The sequence below is a fragment of the Euprymna scolopes genome, chromosome 13 (genome assembly GCF_053919585.1).
Source record: "Euprymna scolopes isolate OS-2025 chromosome 13, ASM5391958v1, whole genome shotgun sequence".
Taxonomy (NCBI): domain Eukaryota; kingdom Metazoa; phylum Mollusca; class Cephalopoda; order Sepiida; family Sepiolidae; genus Euprymna; species Euprymna scolopes.
In genome coordinates this window covers 36063078-36076576 of record NC_136494.1, presented here as the reverse complement: position 1 = coordinate 36076576, position 13499 = coordinate 36063078, and the positions used below count along the sequence as shown (strand labels likewise).

The following is a 13499-nucleotide window of genomic DNA, read 5'->3' as shown; positions in this document are numbered from 1 at the left end:
GAAGCCGCCTCCTTTTTGGCTACACTTTATAATCACACGCGAAACAATGCTTATCCCTAGACGGATCCATACTATGCTCATATACATATTCATTTGCCTACTCTTTATGTTCTCACAAGAAAAATACCCATTCTTGAACGAGTCCATCGCATAAATATTTATTTGTTTACGTTACATCAAAACAAATGAATGTATAATCATGTTATTAATAAATTGTTGAAATTAAAAACGGAGATCATTCCAGAGTTATGTAATTTATAAATAGGGATATTGACAATCTGCGTTTGATCCCTTCTGTGAATTCATTAGAACTCATATATCTCTATACTCTTGAAATAGCAATTTCCGTCCATTGGCATATGTATCTAATCTATTTGAGCTGTGTATATCATATCGGGTTACACGTAATAAATATATGGATGAAGACTATAGCTTAGGTAGTTCTATTCAACTTAAAATAGTTTAGTAAAAAAAATAGAGTAACTGTTTATAGTGACATTTTGAGTCAATGGAGATAATTGCCAGCAAGGAAGATAACCTACTACGCTAGGTATTAATTTCCTTTAGTGAATCTTTTTTTCCTATTAATGTCTGCATTAACTGATTTCTAAAATTAACATAGTGTATAAAATAGCTTAAATTAAACTACCAATATTTTTATTAGTACAGTATTGGATTATATATTACATTATATTTTTGGTGAGTTGCATTTAGTGGTTTACAAATTGAATATTTCATACAGTGAGTAGGATTGAATTGTTTTGAGTTTAGAGTCATTTTTGTAAAAAATTAAATGACTCAAAAAAGGATGGAAAAATAAAAATTATAAATTGGGATATTAAATGCAGTTGTCCCAAGTAAAAATTGACAGCATCAATCCAATCAGCAAATCTTTGAATTGTAAAGAATTCCAAGTAAAGTACAAGGAGTGTGCAATAAGTAATGCCCCTGACCCACTTCCCATAGAAGTAGAGCAACGAAACTTGGCACAGTTATGAGTCTTTCTCTACATAGGAACCACCCAGGTTTATGCATTTCTCTCATCGTTTGATGCAGCTCTGGAGACCGTTTTTGTAGAACACCCCAGATTGGTCCTCCAACCATGACGTGACTTCAGAAATCAAGGCTGCATCATCTTGGAAACGCTTTCCTTTCAAAAACAACTTCATGGCTGGTAAGAGGTGAAAGTCAGAGGGTACAAGGTTAAGAGAGTAGGGAGGATGGGGAGGATTTTCATAACCACACGCCCGTGCTTCTGATCTGGCGACATGCGAGTTGTGGACCGGAGTATTAACCTGCAGGAGGAGGGTAACTTTGCTGATCTTTCCCCGTCTCTTGATTTTGATAGCTTCCCTTATTTCCTCAAAAGTGAAGCATAATAGGCTTCTGTAATTGTGGTACCCTTTACCCGGAAATCTGTCATCACTACTCCGTCCTGGTCCCAGAAGACTGTGAGCATGAACCCTGTCCTTCTTTGGAGGTGGTGAGTCCAAGTGCTTTCACTGCATTGACTGGACTTTGGTCTCTGGATCATAGTGATGGACCCAGGTTTCATCCTGTGTAATCAGTCTTTTGAAAAACTTTGACTCATCTTCTTGGCACATCTCCAAATTCATCCTCAAGCACTCGACGCATTCTCGCTTCTGGAATGGTGTGAGCAACCTGGGAATCTATCTGGCAGACACCTTATGCATATGCAAATGGTCATGAATGATAGTTTCCACAGACCTTGTACTAATCTTGACATCTTGGGCTATTTGGCGAATCGTAATGCCCCGATATTCCAAAATGGCAGCTCAACTTGACGGACAGATGCCTCATCAATGGCAGAAAGGGGGCGATTAGGTCTGGGAGCTGTTTCCACAAACTTCCGGCCATGTTTGAATTCACGATGCCAGCATTTTACAAGGTCATATGATGGGCCATTATCACCATAAGTTTCTTTCATTTCATCAAACGTTTCCTGTGGTGTGCGTCGTTTCAAATACAAAAACTGGATCACTGCTCGACATTCAACAGGCTCCATTTCACACCTGACTCAGTTCAAACACCTGTCAAACAGAAACCACAATTAGTTCAGAGCTGTAATTTGCCACATAACCCGTTGAGATATAAATCATTGCACATGCAAAATTTCAACTGGATCAGACAACTGGAAGTGAGTCAGGGGTATTACTTATTGCACGCCGCTCGTATGGTAGTATTAATCCAGTCAGAGTAAGCAGTTTCCCTCTCATGTCAAGACGAAAAGCTATGACTAAAAAATCCAAAAAGATCCATTATATTTTACAAAGTGATTATAGTACCTGATTTGGTCGTTCTTATGATTTCTGGCTAATATAATCGTCCAAGTCTTTGTGGTTATACCCGATATATTATGGCAAAAAGATTGCAATTAACATGTAAATTCATGAGAATTACAATGTCTCTTTTTATACCAGCTGTACTTACCGGACGTTGTCCAGGATCTTTAATGACCGATTTTGTTTTGTAATCATTTCTATAAGACAAGCCTTTTTTGATGCGATATTTAAGTTAAACAAACAAACAAACAAGTAAGTTAACTTCACTAAAAGAATGACAACTGAGCTTTTGTGTTATGTGTTTGGTAAAAATGTCTTCATATTAACAAACTATAGAACCAAGTTAAGTATTTTCGAAGAATAAACTGTAATGAAGTACTTTAGTTTATTACTAAGATGGAATTGCAAAAACAGATTGGCTAATCAGAATTAAATTTTGATTTATCAGCTTAAATGTGATATAAGTCCAACTTCTAAAAACCGGCTGACATAATTTTATAGAATTGATAGAAAGATAAAAAAAAATGTGTTATTCCTGACTACACTATTCATTACAAACAAAAATGCTTGCATTTCCTTTTGCACATGCTCAGAAGCTATCAGGTAATTAACTTCCTGTTTTCCATAAATATAGCAAAGATGATCACACTTCAGTTAAGAAGTATGCGACAATACAGACTTGCTGTATGGCCAGAGCTTCTTGATATTTATTGACACCAACATTGAAATATGGCGACGTTTAATGAAGCTGCATTTCTGAGCACGCTAATGATGGTTTTCTTCGATCGTTCTACAATCAATTCCTTCTGTAGTAGACGCTTTTTCAGTGTATCTGTCAATATATCCTGGCAAATAAGAATCTATTGTTCATAGGCGAATAGAACTGTATGGAGAAACAACGAATATAATGTAGAATGCATCTGAAGGGAGGCCATACTTGTGCCCATTCCTGATTTTGTCATAACGCATTATTGTGACGACGGCGCAAATATGAATGCTCACGATTTGCAATTAACTCATGGCGAAAAACTCTCAGAAAGATAATCTATAGAATTCTCAAGATGGGAATGTCAGCTGTCGGGTCTGACCTGGAAATGAAGCCAGTTAAGTTAGAACTTTGATTAAACGCTTTATGTGGAATCCCAAAGCAAAGAATTTTATTGCTTGACAATGCGAAAAATCAGGACATATTCTGACATGGGAAAAACTGTGTGTATGCTATTTTTAAACTTCGTCTTTAGCAAATTTTTCCTCATTCCACAATTCAATACCACCAACCAGCGTTGAATCGGCTTCCTTCAAAAGAATGAACTATCAAGGTATTAATAAATTCACAAACGGTACCCATGTATATCTTGGTCAGAGGAAATTATGTCAGATTTTTGCAGTTTTTGTCACAAAATGTCGACATACTACTGCATAGAGCGCCTGGAATTCCCAAATAGTCACCCATCTTGTACTGACCAGACTCAACATTGCTTACCTTCAGTGATATAATAAGAATTGGTGTACCAACATGATTCTGCGCTATTTACCATCACTTCACAATATCGACCCCCCCATTTCAATGTTTTTCAGAGTGGTAAGGCCTACAAGATGGATAGGTTTGGCACCAAGTGGTATTAGAGACTACTATTTATTGCCGACACTAAGGTTAAAATATATGTAAACAAATAGTAATATAATTTCTTTTATAGTTAGTTTCGTATCTTAATGTGGGCGGTTGTTCATGATTGGTATTAAGTAGTGTTTAGAAAATGTTTAGTTCCTTAAATCAGATGGTGCCATGCTTTGTCGATAGCGATTTCTATTATTAAGAAAACGTCTATGTTTTAACTATGAATAAAATTTTTCACTTCTCTGCTTAATTTACCATTGTGTGGAATATTCTACAAGCTGTGGGATTTAAGAAAAAATATTTCTCATCCTAAGCATAATGATTATGATTATGTTATTTAAATGTTAAAGTAATTTTATAACATTGCTTTGAGAGTTCTTCGATCCCGAACATAGGGATCGTAATTTTCTTGTTGACAGAAAAACAGTCACATGTTGTAAACTTGTTGTTCTTTCTTTCTCTTGAAGGATGAGTCGTAGACAAGGAAACGCCCCTCACTCACCAAACTTTCACAAGAAACACTCGTCTAGCTTTAATCAATAATCTCCCCGACTCTTTATCTGTGCCTAAACTTAAATGCAAATTCCATGAACAAAGTTTCTTTCTTAGAACTGCACGCCTGTGAAACTCTCTTCCATTTGCCTGCTTTCCATTTGACTACAATATGGTTGTCTTCAAGTCCAGCAAAAACAAGTTCTTGGTGAGCCGTTCCACTTAAGTTAATACATTTACCGAATTTCCAGTACTAACGATTACTATATTGTCCGATTGTCCAATTGTCCAATTGACTACTGTACACTCTTTAACCCTTACTCTCGAGTGGCCTCTGGGTCTTGATAAGTGGTGATGCCTATGTAAAAAAAAACATACACACAGGCATACACATATGCACATATATATCAATGAAAAAGAGTTGAAATATATGTAATGAGAAAAAGTAATAGATCTCTTAAAGACTTTATCGTCAGACTCTCTTCAAAAAGTAATAGCATCATTAATATAATCATAAAAAATAGGAGCACTTTTTTCTCATTCGATGTACTGTTATTATTTCTTACAATACTCTTCTGAAGAGCGTCAGAAGAAAAGGCTCGTGGCATGCAAATATGTGGAATTGCAAATCAATGGTATGAAAGTAGCAATGTTGCTTCCACACCATTCCTTTCTATGTTTTGAGCCACACCTTCCCCGACTTCGTATGCAGTTGGTGAGCCTCTCTGTTCTCGGTGTTGGGATTAATAGCCTGCAATCCTGCAGATTAACAAATAGCTGTGATCAACAAGAAGGGCTTTATATACACCAGAAAAATCTGAAGCACAATATTTGTGAACTCTATGCTGAAATCTGACTCGCTCAACAAACAAACACATCAAGTAAAAAAGAAAAAAAACAACCAATAGAATTCATGACATTGACTAGTTGCTTGATTTAGGTGAGAGCAGGTGTTATTATCACACACACACACACACATATATATATATATATATATATATATATATATATAAGATAATTTACTAAGTTCCTGCCATAAATTCCAGATTTATTATATATATATTATATATATTTCCAAGCCGGAAGTTGATATTGTCGTAACTTTCACTTCCCTTATTTTGTCATTTAGTCTTCACATTCCATGAGTGCTATTTCTGACAAAGGAGAAAAATTGCTGTTTCCTTTGTCGGAAACTATCCATCTAACACTTATCATTGGCTAGTTTTTAACCTTGAAGTCGTATTTTTATTATTTTTTTAGCTTCTTACATAAAGTGGCTTCATTCCCTGTCTGGAGTGATTTCCATGAAATATAAGTTTTAAAAACAAAACTAGAATTATTTGTTATTATTTTGCTGATAAAATGAATGGTGTTTAATTTTAGTATTAATATTACCGCTAATATGGTAAAAATCTAATATTTGTTATTGTTTTTACTCAACAAAATGACAAGAATTACGATTTTAGTGTAAAATTAGAAGGATTCGTGAATTGATTATATAATGCTATAAATTGAATTTTAAAAAAATCTTAATGCTGCAATATTTTAAGTTATAAATTTATTATATTTTTTACTAGAATATCTTGTCCGTTTCTTTTCCAGTTTTAACAACTAGGCCTTTACTTTTCCATGTTTAAACCCACCCATATTACTTTATTACTTTTCATAGTCGCATTTTTCTATTGTAATCCATAATTTTTCCAGGCTTCCAATAAATTCACTTGTCATTTGTTTAATTTCAGTCCTATTTTTACCCCCATAAACATAACATAAATATATGTAATAACAATGTAGGGCACTCGTCTGCTTTCAATAAACTCCCTCCAATTATCTCTTTTTCATTTTTTCATTCTTTTTGTTTCACTTGTTACTTCTCTTTTCGCGAGAGCGATGAATTAGTAGCTACAGTAGTCGCTGAAGCGACGTGGTTGCTAGAGAAACCAATGATAAAAAACGTCGCTCACCTCTTTACGTTTTTTTTTACGATTTTGAACACCAGTAAATTCATCATAACTTTTGTTTTACTGAACAAAAATCGAAAATGTTTTTTCACAATATAGCTGGGAAGGTGATCCATAAACTGTAATAATTGTTTGAAATTTGGTCGAAAAATGAGTGAGCGGTGAAGCTTTAAAGCAGTTCTAAATAACTAAAACTGCCATTTAACCATATATTCAAATAGGGTAGTGTTTGGATAACATTTCAACGTTAGTATTATTTCATAACTATGAAACATACTTATATAGAGACAAGAAGATACTTTAGAGATGGTAAAGATACTAAGTAATTGTGTCTATACAAAGTTCTTACATCTTTCTTTCTATAATTCTTATTGATTGCTTACTGATAAGAGATCGACTCTTAAGCTTCTTGTTTCTTTCTTTCTTGACTATTTTATTGTACACAATGTATAGTAGTGATTTCAAAAATTTTACAAAAGAATATCATTTGGGTGCTATCAGCTAGAATCAAAAGCAAAACATTTAGCTCTCCAGCGGTATTTGATTCAATAAGAATAAGGATAGATGTTATCACAACTTTAAAAAATAACGTTGTTAAACGTATAAAAATGCCTAGAGGATACAAATTAAGATGGCCAAGTTCCGGTTTTTAAATTTTGACCCCCTTAGCAGACATTTTTATTTTGTTTCCGGTTAAAAACCAAATCAAATTTATTCCACAGTTCCAAATACCCCACATATCAAGTTTAAAGTTTATAGACCAAAAATTGACAGAGTAGTTTGGTAGAGACCATTCAGCAGACACACAAAGGTCACTATTTTATTTTTATATATTTGGAGTTCATATATTAGATCCGCTGCTCTTTCTGCTTCTCGTAAAATCTTTCTAAACACTTTCTTACACTCGGGGCTATTTTCTATCTCCCTAAATATACTATCAGGATATGTATAGAGTATTGTTGTCATATTTGGTCTGGTGAATCTCTTTCCAATTGAAGGGTTCTTGAAAAAGTGCAGAAACGCATCTAATCTGATCAGTCCCACCCTTTATTCTTCTCCACAACCTCTCTCTCACACACATGATGTTGTAAGTCTCAGTCTATGTGTTTTCAGAATTATATCATCGATTCACTGCTTCTTTTGCTTCAGTTCTTTGGCTCGTTGGTCTAGTGGTCTCCATCAATTCACTGTTTTGATACCTCATTGTAATACAACCGTTTTCCTCCTATCTATAATCTTCATCATTTTAAGACTAAGGTCAATAAGCATCTCCTGTCTTTGCGATAATCATATTTTGATCTTGTTGGCTGCTTACATGAAGTGGCTTCACGCCTTGTCTTGAGCGATTTCCATAAAAAATACTGAAAGGTAGATAATATTTGATATGAATGAAAAAGCAGTATATTCCCTTTATTAATCATTTCACTAACTATATGTCTGTGAGAATAAGAGAAAGAGAGAAATAGTGCAAGTAAAATGAACGTAGTAGATCAATTAAAAGTCATTTAAAAGTGAAGGGACTAATAAAGGTTAATTTTGTTTGAAAATATCCTAGTCAGTCCTTGCGACACTCGCCCATAGATGAGAATACTGCAGACAACAGATAATGTACCCATTCTTTCTTCGAAAAAACGTAATAATGCCTGAAAAGATGTTCTCCCATTACTTTAGAATAATACTAGCCTGGGTGCCCGGCGTTGCCCGAGTGTTTGGAGGTGTGTGTTGAGCAAAAAAAAAAAATGATAGTAGGCAGGCAGGCTCAAACCCGCACCACAAAGGAGGAAAAGAGCGTGAAAAAAAAAACAATAAAACGTGACGTCTTTGCTGTTAAGTCCATCGCCAAACCGGAAGTGGTGATGGTTTAAATTAAAGCTGGTCAATCGAAAAGAAAGGATGACTTTCAATAATATGGGCGAAAAAAGCGACCCCTCCCTATAGAAAAATGCCCAGTTGAGTTTAAAGAAATTAATGTTTTTAGCCAATTTTTAGATATTTGTTGTCCGAAGGGTTCAGCTTCAAAATGATACTAATTTCGTGAAAATCCGTCGCCTCTCTCGAAAGTTTTATGCAGATATACGTACATTTAAACAGACAGATGAGATTTCTATAATAGACTAGCGTGAGTGGCCGGCGTTGCCTGGGTGTTTTGGAGGTGTAAAAGAAAGAAAAGCTTTGGTAGGAAGGTAGGCTCGAACCCAAAGCCTTGAGGCGAAGGTGAAAAAGAAAGGGGGAAAAACCTGACATCTTACCGCTCCGCCACGATTAAAAAGTGAAATGACCGGTGCATGAATTTAATGAGGTCAAACATCACGCTGACACACTTAACTTTGGCTGCAAGCCAGTTCCCCCAAGATGTTGGGGGAAAACAGGTTCCCATAAAAAGGGGAGTGTCCAAATGAGTAGCAATTGTCTGATATAAGAGGTTTCTCCCGTATTGATGAAAGCTGATTGCTTTTCTGGACTTCTCTACCACAAGTGTCAGGGAGCTCGTTTGCTACGTATTCAGTTTCGCTTTTATACTGAAAAGCTAAACAAACATGCAGAGAATGAGAATTACCACAAAAATAGCGTGTAAAAGTCGTTTAAATAAAAGATAGACGTGACCTCCATAAATCGTAGATATTATAATCTAAGGAGCATATAAAAATTTTAAGAATGAGTGACCCCCCACCGAGCGTCCACCCTCACAAGCCTTTGCCAGACATACACAAAAAATGCACACACACACATACACACACACACACACACACACACACTCTTTCTCTCTCACTAACACACATTTTGCCTTATATATATATAGATGATGAATTCAAATAATGCAAAAATGCTATTTACTTGTGTTTTATAAGTAATCCTCAGTTCAGATCATAATAAAGAAAGACAGAAAAAGGATGATGTACATGCAGTGGCCGCAACAGGATATTTGAAAGTTATTCAATAATCTAAATCACCATTAAATACCAATCATCTGAAAATGCCCTGTCGAAAAGAGGGGAATACTGTTGCTACCATAGCAGCAAACACGAAGAAAGTGAACAACTTATTTTCTGCTGTTAAAACATCGTAATGATCATGGCTACATCACCATCTTTACAGCTAGATGTCACTATCCAATAAACAAGCTACTTAGAGAGAAACGTACGGATGTTTCTGTTAGTGGCAAAGATGGAATGTTGCATAACTGATTGACAAACTCCTAAATAACTCTATTTATATAAACTTTGAGTAGATGTACATGTTTATATATATTTGTATGCACAAAATTAACCCTTACACTAATGAACTGATCATTATGATTTATGAACACAACTGCTAGGCATAAAAGTAATGTGAACTATCTATAGTCTTATTTTGTTTTATGCGATGTGGAATCTTGCGCGACTGCTGAATATATCGCAATTTACGTATTTGCGATTTGAGGGTACCTGGTAAATAGGAAAATTATTCCCAACTCGCATTTAGGTAAAAATCCACTTTCATATAAATAATAGAATTCATTCAAAAAAACTAATAAATAACATCTACGTAACTCATGATATATTCAGCAGTCGTACGAGATAGTCCAGTGGAAGAAGCTTAGGCTTCTTTCCATCGGGTCCCAATCCGAATCTTGCTAGATTCAGCCATTCTGTTTACTCATAGACGACGAAACACGTGTCAGTGGATAAGTATATTTTAAGCAATATTTATGCCGTTCCCCATTTGGGGGTAGCAAATTGGTAAAAGGGAAAATTATTCCTAACTCGCTTTTAGATAAAAACTAGCGAGGGGTACCCGGCGTTGCCCGGGTGTTTGGGGGTGGGGGTGGGGTTAAAAAAAAGTAAGTATGAGGATCGAACCCGAACACTTGAGGCAAAGTTTTAAATTAAAGTGTGAAAAAAAAAACATGCGACGTTAACCATTGCCACACCGCGAGATGCTAACAGAAACACGTTTGAATTTATTTAATTGCTTAGATTTAGCAGGTGCCCGTTTTAAGGAGTTAATGAGGTCAAGTTTGACTGCGGGATTTTTATTTTCCCAAGATGTTATAGGAAAAAGACTAACCCACATGCGGCGAGTGACATATGTTGAATATTTATCTTCCCGAAATCGAGCAAATTAAATAGACAGGCGAGCTTCGTTGTTAACTGTGAGATATTACGATTTATATGTGATATAAAAAGTTTTAAAAAGTTGTGAAACGACCGACCGCTTCTCTGAAAAAAGCCTTTTGTAGACACACAGAAAAAGCGAACACGCATACAAACATACATACATTTTCGCTTTTATATTTATGGATGAGCATTCATATAAATACTTGAATTCATTCAAAAAGTATCGCAAAATAAAAGCAAATAAATAACATCCACACACACATATATATATATGCACACACACACACACACACACACACACATATATATATATATATATGTATCAAACTGCTTGAATAATAGCTTCTGTTCATAGCACATATGCTAAAGAATAGACTTCATTATATTTAATGTATTTCGTAACGCAGTTTTCGATAACCAAATCAATGAAGCAATTAGAACACATGGCCAGTAATTTATTTTAAAATTCTCATCTAATTGAAAAAGCATATTGTTAACCAATTAGAAAAGCTAGATAAAAAATGTCCCTTCGCTTTTTGAGGGTCAGTTTTCTACTTGTAACTTCAGAGTTTCAATTTGAAGCATTTGCGAATCATAAGAAGCCATACAACATGCAATATATTGGATATGAATACTGTGCTTTTTTTGTTCCATTATACTGAAGTGTGTTCAATGATGAATGTATGAGGCGAACAGTTTAAATCATACGAATGTGGCAACAAATGTACAGCAAACAAAAAACGGATGGGGAATTAGATATTCAGAGATTAGCGTCCTATGATTAGCTAAAGAAGCCTCCCTTCAGTCTCAAAAGACAAAGGATACCCCCTTGTAAGGGCAGCTGCGCGTGTAATTGTGTGACAAAGCTGGCGGAATTCCCAACCACACATCTGAATCGGCACAGCTTGAGTCCAGTGACAAGGAGAAGTCTAGGATGACTGGAAACAATGTCGAGATAAGCGGAGAGCACATACAGCACCTGGAAGTCCCAAATGGTCACCCATCTGGTACTGACCAGGCTCATCGTTGCTTAACTTCGGTGATCTGGTGGGAACCGGTGTGTCAAATGTGATTATGCCATATATGATTATATGATTAGCTAGCAAGTAGGCTAACTAGACAAATATTTCAGCTTGGAGTATTTGTGAAAAAAATAGTTTGAAAAAAAGCAAACATTTGACAATAATGGAATTTATAAACAATAACAATCGAACGCCAAGTTGAATGATTAAAATAAAAGGGGAAACAATAATAAAAGTTGGCCTCGTTTGAGAACATAATCGATGACGCAATTGGAGTTTGAGGGACAAAGAAATATTTTATATTAGGTCAACGATCGCTCGAGTTAGTTCGTTTCAGTTACCGCAGTATTTGATTGGTATTAGCGTCATTCTTTTATGTCCGAGGAACTTTCTTTTACAAAAGAGTTACCATTTATCAAGGCCCGAAGGCCACTCGAGGATAAGGGTTACTGAGTGTACAGTAGTCAATGCGATCATATTGTAGTAATCGTTAGTAGTGGAAATTTGGTAAATTGGATTACTTAAGGGGACGGCTTATCAATAACTTGTTTACATTGGACTTGAAAACAACCATACTGTAGTCACTTGGAAAGTAAGAGACAGCTATGCCAAGGAGAACTGCGAGGAAAACCGTAACTTACCTGAATAGCACGAGTTTCGTGTTTTTTTTTTTTTCATCTAAGAAAAAAAGGTTAAGATGTTGACGTTGCATTTATATGTGACGGTGCAAATTTATTTGTGAGATATGCAAATTAGAGGCGAGGGAGTTTGTTCAACGGGTATAAAAGAGGAAGGGAAAGGAACCATTGGCGAGTGGGGAGACAGCGTGTGGGGACCATTGCCCAAATGTTGACTAACGTGTGCATTTGTGTCTGGACTACAGCAACATGTTCAACATCTATTATGTGCCTCATCCAGGCTGGAAGCAATGAGTTCGGAATAACTGTTGACCCAAAAAGAGCTATCATGATTGACCACGACGGTCCTGCGGAATTGGCTGCTGTTACATCCGCCAGACAATCACCTACAGAATCAAATGTGCACTATGATGATGAAAAATTTGTTTGTTACAAGTGTAGTGGTCCCAACCACTTAGCGAGGGACTGCTTACAGAATCACCAAAAGAGGTTGAACAGTCGGGCATACAAAGTCCTTCGTGAGGTACGTTGCTTTAGATACAGTGGCCTTTGACATATATCATCACGGTGTCAGAGAAACGCTGAAGGGGAGGAGGCACCAGAATTAGTCAGGACCACATTATTCCTCTTCGAAGAAGTACCCGACAGAGATGGATACTACCTCCCTGCACTGTTTGTGATCATGAGATCAGGTGGGGTGAGGGGGAAAACCGTAACTTACCTGAATAACACGTTTCGTGTTTTTTCCTCTAAGAAAAAAAATGTTAAAATGCTGACGTTGCATTTATATGTGTGATGGCCATGCAAATTTACGTGTGAGATATACAAATTAGAGGCAAGGGAGTGTGTTTAACTGGTATAAAAGAGGACGGGAACGGAAGGAACCACTGGCGAGTGGAAAGACAGCGTGTTGGGAGAACGCGTGTCGAAACGAAACTATTGAAACGAAATCAGAAAAGACAGAACGATAAATTTGACTTGGTTCAAATACTGTTGCTTAACTCGACCCGACATGAATATGTGGAGCAAAAATAGAAACTATATTTAAGGTTTAGCAAAACCTTGTCTTGTGTCAACTGTATTATGTATCGAACTTGGTAAGATCCTTCTTTCCAGCGTCTTTAAGACGAGTGCTGTGATGAAGGAAGAAGAGTACGACAAAGGGTATGTGAATTGGAGTTAGCAGCCCATTAAAGAACTGTCTCTCCGTAATGTTTATTTGTTTTGTTTAATGTGAACTGTTCTTTATGTTAAAAATCCGCCACACATCTGTGCCCCTCGCATTTATACGTTGATACGCAAAATGTTACATAGACGTTATAAACACGAGACATACATTCGAAGACACCCATATATAACAGAAAGAAT

General features: G+C 36.1%; 1 protein-coding gene and 1 pseudogene across 1 annotated transcript in view; both read right to left on the bottom strand.

Annotated features, from left to right (window-relative positions):
• LOC145291974 (uncharacterized) overlaps positions 1-13499 on the bottom strand; it is a 635233-nt gene that overhangs the window by 297686 nt on the left and 324048 nt on the right. The window lies entirely within an intron of this gene.
• On the bottom strand, positions 11439-11556 carry LOC145292445 (5S ribosomal RNA; annotated as a pseudogene).